The sequence below is a fragment of the Grammomys surdaster genome, unplaced genomic scaffold (genome assembly GCF_004785775.1).
Source record: "Grammomys surdaster isolate TR1022 unplaced genomic scaffold, NIH_TR_1.0 137, whole genome shotgun sequence".
In the NCBI taxonomy this organism is placed as follows: domain Eukaryota; kingdom Metazoa; phylum Chordata; class Mammalia; order Rodentia; family Muridae; genus Grammomys; species Grammomys surdaster.
In genome coordinates this window covers 3290087-3302165 of record NW_021604595.1, presented here as the reverse complement: position 1 = coordinate 3302165, position 12079 = coordinate 3290087, and the positions used below count along the sequence as shown (strand labels likewise).

Genomic DNA, 12079 nt, shown 5'->3' with positions numbered 1-12079 from the left:
TAACTGAAAAAAAAAAAAACCTAAGTGAAGGGGTGGTAGCATATGTTCCAAGAGGCAAAGAAGTAGAAGGAACTCCACAAGTTCAAGGCCAACCTGGCTACACAGAGAGACTCTGCCTCAAAAATCAACCAAATCAATAAAAACAGGAAAAGGGATTTCAGCTCTCTCAAAACCCAACACTCTTCTCCTGCATAAAAGGAGAAAATGGGGGGAGTAGTGCAGGTGATTTCTCCTTCATAGTCACAGGACTATTGTCTAAAAATCAAAAATATTCTTACATTATTCAGGCATAGAACCAAAAGCCAATTTATCCTACCTGATTACTACAAATTACGACTTTTAGGAAGATTAGATTACGCAGTTCCAGCCAAATTAGAATGTAGATAAAATCTGAGGGTTTAAGTAGCTTGAAAGAGACCCTTAAGAGGTGAGCATGGTAGCCCATGTCTATAATCCCAGCTCTAGGGAGACTGAGGCAGAAAAATCACTACAAGTTCAAGGTCAACCTGGGCTACACAGTGGAACCCTATCTCAACAAAACAAAACCAAACCCTAAGGAAGAGGGGGAGGGAGAGAGGGGCCTTAAAATTACATCATCTCTTTAACCTTATCTCCTTTTATCTTATGCTGAGTGCACAGGGCACGTTTGTTAATGGGGGTGGTTCTCAGTGAGAACACATGCACATATGCTGGCACACATGCCCGTGCACACACATACATGAACACACGCACCCCTCAGATCTCACATGGGTGCATCATAGTCTCAACCAATTCCAGGAGAGAAAAAGGAAGTAGGGGCTTGAAGGAGTTGCAGGTTGTGTGTGTGTGTGCCAGGCTGGTGTTCCAGAAACAGAGCCCTGTCTGATTCAACTCAAGAAGCTGCACTCTAGGACTGTGGGATAGGCAGCTGCACATCAGACATGGCTACTCATTTGCATATTCACTGTAGTCAAGGAGGTGACGAACCATCAAGGAACACGGGGACTGACACACAATTAAATGCTCAACAAAGACACCCAAGACCGGAATGAATGAATGAATAAATGAATGAATGATTAGAGAGGTATGCTGTCTTCCTGGAGCTCAGAGGCTAGAGACACAGGATGGGAGTTCAGACCCCAGCAGTCACATGTCAGCTGGCTACAAAAGCAAGTAACTCCAACTCCAAGAGGTTCAATACCCAGTGCCCTCTTCTGACCTCCAAAGCCATGTCCCTACCCTCTCATGGGCACATACACACACATACACAGATAGAAATTAAATAAATCATCAAAGACTTCACAAATAAAAGAAACTGTCCATCTTTTATATTTTATATAGTGGACATTATCATATGGCAGATTTGAGATGCGTACTTATGACTTGAACCTAAAGCTAACTTCATACAAAGAATGAAGAAACATGGGTGTTTAAATAACCTTTCCTTTCAGGAATTCAGCAGCAGTATCCAGTGAAATGTCAGAAATTAATATCTCAGTCTCCTGAGCAATTATGGATTCAATATAGTGCTTTAAGAGAAAAAGGGTCTCTCTCCTCCACTCCCTCACCGTATGCAGAAGCTCTCCTCCAGTTAGCTTAAAACAGAAAACCTTAGGGATTAAAGTCCTTTTGGAACATGCATCTACACAAAGACAGACAGACAGACAGACAGACAGACAGACAGACAAAAGGACTATTCTCTATAAGCAGGGTGTATGCAGTTATTTTTTATTTACTCATTCCATAAAGCCAGTTCAATGCAGCCAACCCATCTCATGAAGTTTTATAGCCCCAGCATGGCAAAACTCCCATGAAGACAAGGACATGGGTCATTTAACTCTAATGTAAACGCGATCGTTAGGCAATCAAACTGGCATAAACTACTTCTTTAAGACTCCCATTAATCTGTTCCAATTAAGGAAAGAAACACAATTTAAATCTTGGGAAGACTCTATGATGTACTAGGATGCCGGGCCCTCTCCACTGCCTGGTCTCCATGCATCTGCTACAAATATTAACAAGAGTTAACAAAAGACGTCTGCAGACAGCGTTTCCTGCAAGGAAGACATAAGGCATTCTGGGTGTATCTTGCAAACAGATGTTTCAATCCCTGAAATCTAGTATTCAGCAAAGTGGTAGGGGGGAGGGGGTGTACTTCATCCAATACAACAGAGAGATTTGTTGGATTTGATTCGTTTGCATTTATAACAGCCCCTTGAGGCCGTTCTATTTGAGCTGATTATCCCTTCAACATGGGCTGTCACTGAACAGATCTTTAAGAGTCTGAGTGCATGTGTTTGAAATGGCGTCTCACCGAGGTGTTAGGGGTACTCCACACACTCACAGGTGACCACTAACAGCTTCTCAGCTGGATTTTCTTCACGTGTACATGATGTCCTAAGTCATCACCACTAGCCAATGCCAAGCTGGGCAGATCCCAGGCTTGGGGACTGTAAGTACTCGCTGCCATCCTGGCATGGCCAGGGCTCCCTTGATAAGGAAACAATGACTTCCATCAAACAACAAAGTCCTGACTAAGACTGGATCCTGAGTACTTCTCTGAGACATACATTTCTCAACAAACCAACGGTTCACTGCACTAAAGCCCAACTCTGGGAACCAATGAGTTTACTGGGTTTCCTTAGAGGGCATGAGTGACTCCAAGGTAGCCACACCACTCGGCATGGATGCTGACTTCCCCCTAACTGCAGAGATGGCGTACCCTCTTTAATCTTTCAGTCTACACACCTTAACAGCTTCAGAGACCACGTGACCACATGCAAGTAGGGCAGAAGCACATACAAATGGCCAAGAGGTGCAGGAGGAAATGGCCAAGACCTCAGGTGAGGGATCCAGTGACCACCTCCATCTCCTTCTTTGAGAGACTGTCTCGTTTAATAAGTCTACCTCAGGCACCTCTTGATGAAGACGACGGCTGTTTTATGCAGAAGACACTGTTCTACGGCACCCCACCTCTTTCATTCCGTGGTGGAAGTGACATAGACTATTCCCTTCATCTTTAGCCAGGCATTGGGCTACCATGCTGTACCAACGATCTGGAGAGGAGATCAGGGGAGGGGGAACTGTGATCAGAAGATACTATATGGAGAAAAACCTTTATCTTCAATTTAAGATCTATAAATAAAAGAGTGCTTGCTGCCTCCCTAGAAGAGTAGTGTATAACCTCCAGCACCCACACTGGGTGGCTCACAGCTACCTGTCACTCCACCTCCAGGGAATCCAATGCCCTGTTCTGGCCTCTAAGAAGCCCTGCACTTATGTGTACATAACCACACACACACACACACACACACACACACACACACACACACACATCTATATATAAAGATGACCATCTTTCAGAAGTTGGGTGAATTATCTGGGGAGTCATCTGCGTTCATGGGGAGACTTGACTGTTGTTGAGGGACCACTACAGTTATTACTTGTACTCACAGTGAGCATTTTCTGGGACAAGAACCTGCGACTTGCATTGGTCACGTAGTGCCAGCAGTGATGGTGGCGCTAATAGTTAATAAGAAAGTAACAGAGACCAAGACGACGAACACTTTGCTCTGACCTGTTTTAAGAACTCTACATTCACTCCTTTAATCTTTGAACACTAAAGTACTATCTTCATTTATGAGTGAGGAGACTGGAGAGAAGGCCATGAGTTGATTAACTAGAGAAACCTATTTAACATGGCAGTGGAGGGGCTGGTGACATGGCTTAGCGGATAGGAGCACTTAGGGCTCTTGTAGAAGACCCAGGGTCAGTTCCCAGCACCCATGTCAGGTAAGTCCAGATCTAAAGGATCTGATGCTTTCTTATTCTTCAGGTACTGCACACAGGTACACACACACACATTAGCACAAACATATATACATACACTCATGTACACACACAGGTACACACACAAGCACAAGCAAACACTTATACTCATGCACACAGACACACACACAGAGTCACGCACACTTAACAAAAATAAAGCATTTTTTAAAAAGCAATTGCACTGCAACAGGAAAGAAGGAAGAGAAAATCCACCATGGGTGCTGTTTTCTGAAAAGATTATTAAGGACTGGGCATGGTGGCTCACCCCTGTAGCCCCCAAGCACTCCAGAGGTAGAAGCAAGAAGATCAGAAGTTCAAGGCCATGCCCAGCTAATAGCAAGCTCAAGGCTAGCCAGGGCTATATGAGAAATCCCGTCTCCAAAACGCAAAAAGAACAGAACACCAGAAAGCATCAAGGAGCCCAGAGCCGTGCTTCTCAGAATGGAGCGTGCAGACTGCTCTGGAGTGTGTTAAAATCCTGAGTTTTAATTTAGCACACCTGGTGTGGGACAGGAGCACCCACATGTTCTAATGGGCTCCCAACGCGGGCCAATTCTGCAGGTTTGCAAACCCCCCAAGTGGTAAGGGGTTAGAGCGTGCAAAGTATGTGTTACAGACAACATGAGACCGTCCAGCTGATTTTACCCTGGGGAAAAGATACTCTGAGTGAACCAGCAGATCAACCTCAGAGGGGTCAAAGATCAATCACACATCCTTTCTCTGTCCCATCCCCGTTTCCCAAGATGCACCTGCAGAACTAAGACACTCCTCCTTCCCATTCCCAGCCTCAGTGGATGGTTTTTCCAGAACAGACTCACAGCAGGCTGTGTGAGCAGGGCTTTGCTTCCAGTCACATAATTAACGTGATGGCAAACAACAATTATTTACATTTCAAGTCTCTCTCTCTCTCTAACAAGAATTCCTGTAGATTTTAATGACAAACTTTTTAATTGGCTAGGGCTTGTGCAGCAAGCTTTAAATTAGCATCTCAAGGATGGGGTCCATTAGGTAACTCAAGTATATTCTCCTCATAAACCCATTAGAGAGCTGGTTCACTCTTGCTGTATTTCAGGCAGCCTGATTCACTAACTCTGGTCTAATTATAGTAAAGAAAGTGAAAACAGTATTTAAACCACATTTATAAGCGAGTCTGACCAAGGTTACAAGCTAATCTAAATAAATACTTGTTTGAAAAGAAGGCTGAGCAAACAAGCAGCGGCAAGGGTTCGAAGTACAATTTCATTCCTTTTTTAAAAGAGACAAATCAGAGGCCGAGGCAATGACTCCGTGGCTAAGCGTGAAAGTATGGGTTCTGATCCCAAGCACCCACATACAGAGCCAGGTGTGACTGCAGTCTCTGGTGTTCCTAATGCTGTGGGTGGGGCCAGAGACGAGAGCCTGGCTACAGCTCAGCTGGCCACCAGCCCTTCAGGGAGAGCTGACCCATGGGATTAAGGCACCCACCATCAACAGAAGACACCCCACAACTGCCTCACCTTACATATTTGCATGCACACATGCACAATGCACGGAAATCAGAACCAAGCAAGGGGGGTGCCACAGCACCAGGAGATAAAACATTGATGACCTGGGTTAAGATTATAGAACTCACATAAAGCTAGGGACACAGTTGTCCTCTGACCTCCACGCATGCACTATGGCGTTTCCACACATATATACAACATACACACACATACACACTACCAGCAATTTTTTTTTTCAAAAATACAGTTAAGTTGTAAAGATCAGGATTATAAAAAACAAAAAATACATACATTTCCCAAATCCCTTTGCTTTTCACAGGTACACTGGAAGGGCATGAAGTTGAGAAACTAAGGATATGGACACCATTCCCACCACTCCCACCACACACACACACACACACACACACACACACCAGTTTAAAACAGTGTATAAACTACACACCCCTGTATCAGCCTGCAGCAGATGGTCCTTCTCCTGGGAAGGTGTTGACAATGTCTCAGTGTTCTAAGGTCTCAATGACAAACCAAGATGGGATGCCACAGAAGTCCACTCAGGGGAACCAATGAGTTTATTAGGCTTATCAACAGAGCAGTGAGTGGGGCGGTATAGGGAACAGGACCAGTGGCTACACGGAAGCAGCTGCACACAGGGCCTGCACCCAGCAGGGATGATGAGTCCCTGTGGCTGTGGAGACAGCCAAACTCCTGAAGGAGCTGTGGTGTCAGAGTGCCACAGGATAGCCTTATTACGACAGAGATAAATACTATTCCATAAAGCTTTAAAATAAAGGAGATTTAAATAGTTTCATATTGGAGACATCGACTTAAAAGGGAACCAAATTCAATATTAGCTAAGGTTATCTACTTTGACTTGGTTTTGTGTTTCTTCTTAACTTCAAATTTCCAAAAACTCCACTGTTCACTAATCTTCTGTATTTGATAACATTCTTAGGAAGCATATGCTTAATTTATAACAACTGCATGACCTGATATGTTTAACCTGCTCTCCCAAAGTGCTGGGATGGAGACTGTCCCCATGCTGACTGCAGGATGGACCACAGATCCTCTTTGCTTCTTTTGTAACATATTAGGGCTTGACAAGAGCAGGTCAGAGTGTGGGTTCTTTGAAAGGTGAAAAAGCATGGATTCTTCAAAATCCATAGTGGGGTATTTTCTCAACAAATAGTTAACTTTGGGATTGGCTTTTTTTCTTTTCTTTCCTTTTCTTCGAGACAAGGTTTTAAACTATATCCTAGGCTGTCTATCCTTGGACCTGGAACTATTTAGCCCAGGCTGGCCTTAAACTCACAGCCATCCTGTCTCAGTCTCCCAAGCGTGGGTTTACAGACATAAGTCAACAAGCCTAGCTTCTTGCTCTCTTTACGCTATGATCAATGTGAACACACACGTTGCATAGGCAACACAATGGAGGGATGAATGAAGAATAGACACCAGGAAGATCCTCAGCTTCGAAGCCTCCAATAACCACAGCTCATTAAAAATTTGCATTTGTCTCCCCTGGGCCAAAAAAAATACTTTGTGTAGAAGAAAAAAATTGATCGTGCCCAGGTGGCTGTAAGTGTAAATCTTTATGGAAAAAGTCACCAGAGTGTACTATCACTCACTGCTAAGTTAATTACTAGTGAGACAGATCACATACTAAGAGCTTGGGGAAGCCTCTGCTTTGTATTGATTGTGGTAAACAAAGAGGCCTTCCGTATGAGTTAAAGCCACCCATAACATCTCAATTCTGGCCACAGGGAGACTGCAGACGTCACAGGTAACTACTGATACATTCCAGCATTTTAATACAAACAACTCTGAGACCTCAAACAGAGACAGAGACTCTAAATACTGGCTCTCAGTTCATGCCTCCTAAGGAAGGTGGGTAAGATAAAAATAGAAAAATGTGCTTCAAAGCCTAACCAGAAAATACCCTGGCACTAATTTCTTAGTTTTCTAGATCTGTGAAAACCAAATAATTATAATTGTGTTAAGATTTGGGATCTTAACAAAAGCATATGAACTCTCTTCCTTGGAACACACACATACACACACACACCACACACAAGAGCCTGTCACTTCACAACTGTAAAAAAAAAAAAAAAAAAAAACCAAGCTTCTCAGTGCCTAAGGAATGACAAGCTAGTGGGCCAAAATGAGATCGCTGCTGTTGGACTTTTGATATGGATAATTACCATGGCTTCTACAGTCTACTATCATGACACATCTCCTGCAAAAATACCTTCCCAAATTTACTATTTGGCTGGCTCTCCTCTTCAACCAAGCCTTGCACTAAAACAATTATTAATTACAACCAATTTACTGGCCATTCATAACTCAACCATCTATTGAAAATGAAAAAGGAGTGACCCAAATAGTTCCTGGGGATACAGTCTGCAGGGAGGACATCACAGTCTGCAGGGAGGACAGAGTCAGCAGCCACTGTTTCCCTCTGTTTTCCTCCCTTTGTGATCCTTTTTTCAAATGTAAATTACATCTGGCAGAGGCTCCCAGAGTAGAGTATGGGCTCTTTTCTCTTGAGCTCAGTAAACATGAAATTGAAAATCTTTGCTTCCTCACTTTAAGTACAAGAAAAGCCTAGAGCAAACTGATTCAGTTCCTACAAGTGAGAGGGGATTTGAATGGATCCGAAGGCAAACTTTCATGTTTGGTTAGAGAGACAGAAGATATAAAAATAGAACTCGTGAAATGCATGCTCTGTGATAAAGTGACTTGCTAATGACTTACCAAATAAAGCGCCCGTGATTAAGGCTCTCGATGGTCAAATTTACTTTCTGATACTCTAGCAGAGGCAGACAGAAAAACACTGTATACATTCCTTTCCTATATGTTACCTGCTAGGAGTGCCCACAGAATTTTATGCCTTTATTTATTAATTAAAGATTTATTGCGTGTGTGTGTGTGTGTGTGTGTGTATGTGTGCACATGGTGCCTGCAGAGAGTGTTAAGATTTCTCACAGCAGAAGTTAAAGGTGGTTAACTATAAGCCACCTCATGCAGGTACTGGCTGACCTCAGGTCCTCTGGAAGAGCTGCCAAATGCTCTCAACTGTTGACATCTCTCTAGCCCCACCCCCATAGAATCTTAATAAATGGTTTATCCATTCCATAGTTGGGAACCTGAAAAATCATAATGCAGTAGTATCTCTCTTGATCTTGGGGATTCGTTATTATTTACCTAGTAGTTCTCAAAGAGGCACTTTTCTTTTTGTGTCTTTGAGACACAGTCTCACTTGGTAGCCCAGGCTGGCCTTGAATTCGTGGCACTTGTCCTATCTCTATCTCCTGCTCAAATACACTTCATTACTGCCAAAAAGCCAAGAAAACAAATGTAACATCAAAATACATAAGGATACTTACAAATAACCCGAGAAACCCAATGAGAGAACATTTGATTTCTGAAACTTTTAGACTGCTCATCATCGGGGCTGGGGAGACACTTAGCAGCTAAAGGCTTGCCTGCTTTTCAGGGGACCCAAGTTCAGTTCCCAACACTCACACCGGCTGGGAGCTCCAGCCCTAGGGGACCAACTCTGGCCTCTGTGGACACCCACGCTCACATGCACATAATTAAAATTAAAAAGGAATAATTTTTGGAAGAAATAAGTTTGGAAATAAATGACTAAATATGAAGGAGCATTCCTCCCACCACATTTTGCCAAACATCCGCTGTTTTTTTTTTCCTTCTCTCTAACATCCACTTCTTTATATAAAGAAATATACTTGAACAAATGTTTTCCTTGAATACATAAAACACAGGTTTGCTACACTGTATGTAATGCATAAAGAATCCATTCTGGTCAATGTTGTCTCACTTCAGTACACCAAGGTGTAATCATTACCATTTGGCTGTTTGGCTAACAACATGGGGGGAAACGTGGACTTGTTTGTTTCGGGCAGTGTAGATGGTTGGAACATAGTCTCACCCAGTAGCCAGGCTGGCCATGAAATCCCAGAATCCTCCTGGATCAGCTTCCTAAGTTCTGGAATTCCTCAGCTCAGTCACTGTTGATTAAATCAAAAGTGCTGCATGCTAATAAGTCCCTGTGGTTGCCAGCACCAGCCTCTGCTCCAAGCACTTGAGCATTGAACCTCACCTAACCTTGTACCCACGTGTACATTTTCATTTACAAATGAGAAAATTGAGGCCTGGTTAGGACAAGCAACCTGCCCAGAGTCACTCAGCATTAAAATGTCAGTCCTGAGGTCATGCAATCTGCTGCCAGGGCCTCTGCTTTAACTGCTGCTTCGTGCCACCTTTAAAACAGATCCCCAGTGAAGACAAAACAAGCGTGTTCACTCTGCTTTGGAGTCTCACCCCTGTGTGGAGGAATCACAAAGAGGCCACCTCTTTACAAATTAAGTAGGAGAGAGCCTTTCCCATTTTCTACCTTGTCCTTAGCCTCAGAAGAACAGCCAAGATGGAAATAAGAAATCTGTAGTGTGCTCCCAATATGCAAGAACCTTAGCATGCTAACAGGAAAGCAAGCTATCCCTCCATAATATAGGAAAAGTCATATTTATCACAACAGATGCATCTAGGAGGTGTGTAACAGTCAACACAACAGCCAGGTCTAGTGACTTCCGGTCCCACTCCACCCCATTCCATCCTCTCCAATGTTGCTGAAAAGCTGAGAAGTTCACTGTAGTCTCAAAAGCTCAGCCTGAGGCTATGGCCCGCCTCCCTCTAGAAAACATTCACAGAAGACATTTCCAAAGGTGGCTCTAAAGGCTGTCACCAAACCCTGCTACTGAAGCACCTTCTGGCCAGTAACCCAATACGGACACAGAAGACACAGAATATTGTTAGTGACACAGACACCACCGTTTGCCAAGCCTGTAGCTTCTGTAGTTACACTTCAACCTCGCTCAAGGTGAGAGTCAACCACGTTTAGCCACTGACACTTGTCTCAGGTGACAGTCACTTCATCTGTGATCCTGGCAAGAACAGCAAGCCAACCCAAAGTCTTCCAACTCCCTAAAGAACTAACTTGTTTCTAAAAGCTTCTCTGAATTTTTATTTTATCTCTCTGCTCTTGCGTTCCTTTCAGCAGAAGGGCTTGGTCCAAAGTCTTTTAAGAATGTGTATACATTTGGGGAGAGATGGCTCAGCAGTTAAGCATTGTATACTGCTCTTGCAGAGGACTGGGGTTCAGTAACTAGCACCACAATGGGCAGCTCACACTGTGATTCCAGTTCCAGGAAGACCTGATGCCTTCTTCTGGACACTGCAGGTATGTGCATACAACCCATAAAAAGCCACCCATGCACGCACGCACGCACGCACGCACGCAAGATGGGTCAGTGGGTAAAAGTGCCCGCCGCTCAGCTTGATAATCTGTGTTGACTCCCCCAGGTCTCGCATGGTGAAAGTAGAGAACTAACCCTTACAAGTTATCCTCTGACCTCCTCATGTAGGATCCCCCTCCAAAAAAAAGACAGAGATTTTAATGTTAAAAACAATGATGTCTATATTTGTACAGTCTCAGGAAGTATGCATCTGACTACACACAATTATCTTTCTAAAACCTACGTATTATGAGAGCTTTGAATATCTGAAATTGTTAAATAAAATACCTATAAATATAAAAATACATGGTTGTTGCTTATAACATTAGTTCACAAGCTATAAATAGTAAAGTATTTTCTATAAATACAGAACAGCTGTTATTTGATTTTTGGAAGGCAAGGGTTGCATTTGGGTAGTCTAAGAATACTTTTTTTTTTAAATCAACTACTCTCGTATTTAAAAATCAGAGAATTTAAACTCATTCCTTCAGCTTTACTTTCAACATAAACTATGATGGCCCTAATTAATTTCTCTTGTGCAACTCATTCTCATATTTTAATTTTATTTATTCCATCTCATTATTGTCAAACATTTTCTTTTATTCCCCTAAACACTAAACCTTTTTTAACCATCAATATATTCACTAGTTAACTGTAAAGATCCAACTGTAACTATATAAACAATTCTAACATTTTTGTATCACTTACATCTAAATTTTAAAAATTTAAGCCCTTGTACAGTAGCATACACCTGTAATCCCAGAATGTGGCACTCAGGAATGGAAGGTTATCCTTAGCTACCCAGCAAGTTGAAAGCCAGCTTAGCCTTTCATCACACCCTGTTTTTTTTTTTTTTTTAAAAAAAAGTATATATATATATATATATATATATATATATATATATAAATATACATACACACACACACACACACACACACACACACACACACACACACACACACACACACACACACACACACACACACACACACGTATATAGCGCGCTGGTCGAAGGTGGTGCACACCTTTAATGTCAGCACTCAGGAGGCAGAAGGAGGTGGATCTCTGATGGTTGAGGCCAGCCTGGTCTACAAAGAGAATTCTATAACAGCCAGGGCTACACAGAAAAACTCTGACTTGAAAACTCTAATCAGTCAATCAATTGATTGATTGATTACTATTGATTAATTAATTTACTATTTGTGATCAGGCTTTACCAGATTCTTATACAGGTCACTATACACACAAAATAAGGAGCTAGAGTGCTCACTTTGGCTGCACATAACTAAAATTGAAAAAATACAGAGGAGATTAGCATGGCCCCTGTACAAGGATGGTACGCAGAACAAGGAACTAGAGACAACTCTGAGGTTAAGGGCTTGCCATCCTTGCCGAGGACCTGAGTTCAGATCGCAGTACTTCCTATGCCCTATGACTCCAGCTCTGCCCTCTCCTCTGCTGGTCTCCATGGGCACT

At 42.8% G+C, this 12079-nt stretch overlaps 1 protein-coding gene and 1 non-coding gene across 2 annotated transcripts in view; one reads left to right on the top strand and one right to left on the bottom strand.

The window, feature by feature from the left end:
- Kif13a (kinesin family member 13A) overlaps positions 1-12079 on the bottom strand; it is a 180360-nt gene that overhangs the window by 142032 nt on the left and 26249 nt on the right. The gene's annotated exons all lie outside the window — the stretch shown is intronic.
- On the top strand, positions 11866-11971 carry LOC114617687. Its single transcript, XR_003710839.1, has one exon. It is a non-coding gene; the product is annotated as a U6 spliceosomal RNA (small nuclear RNA).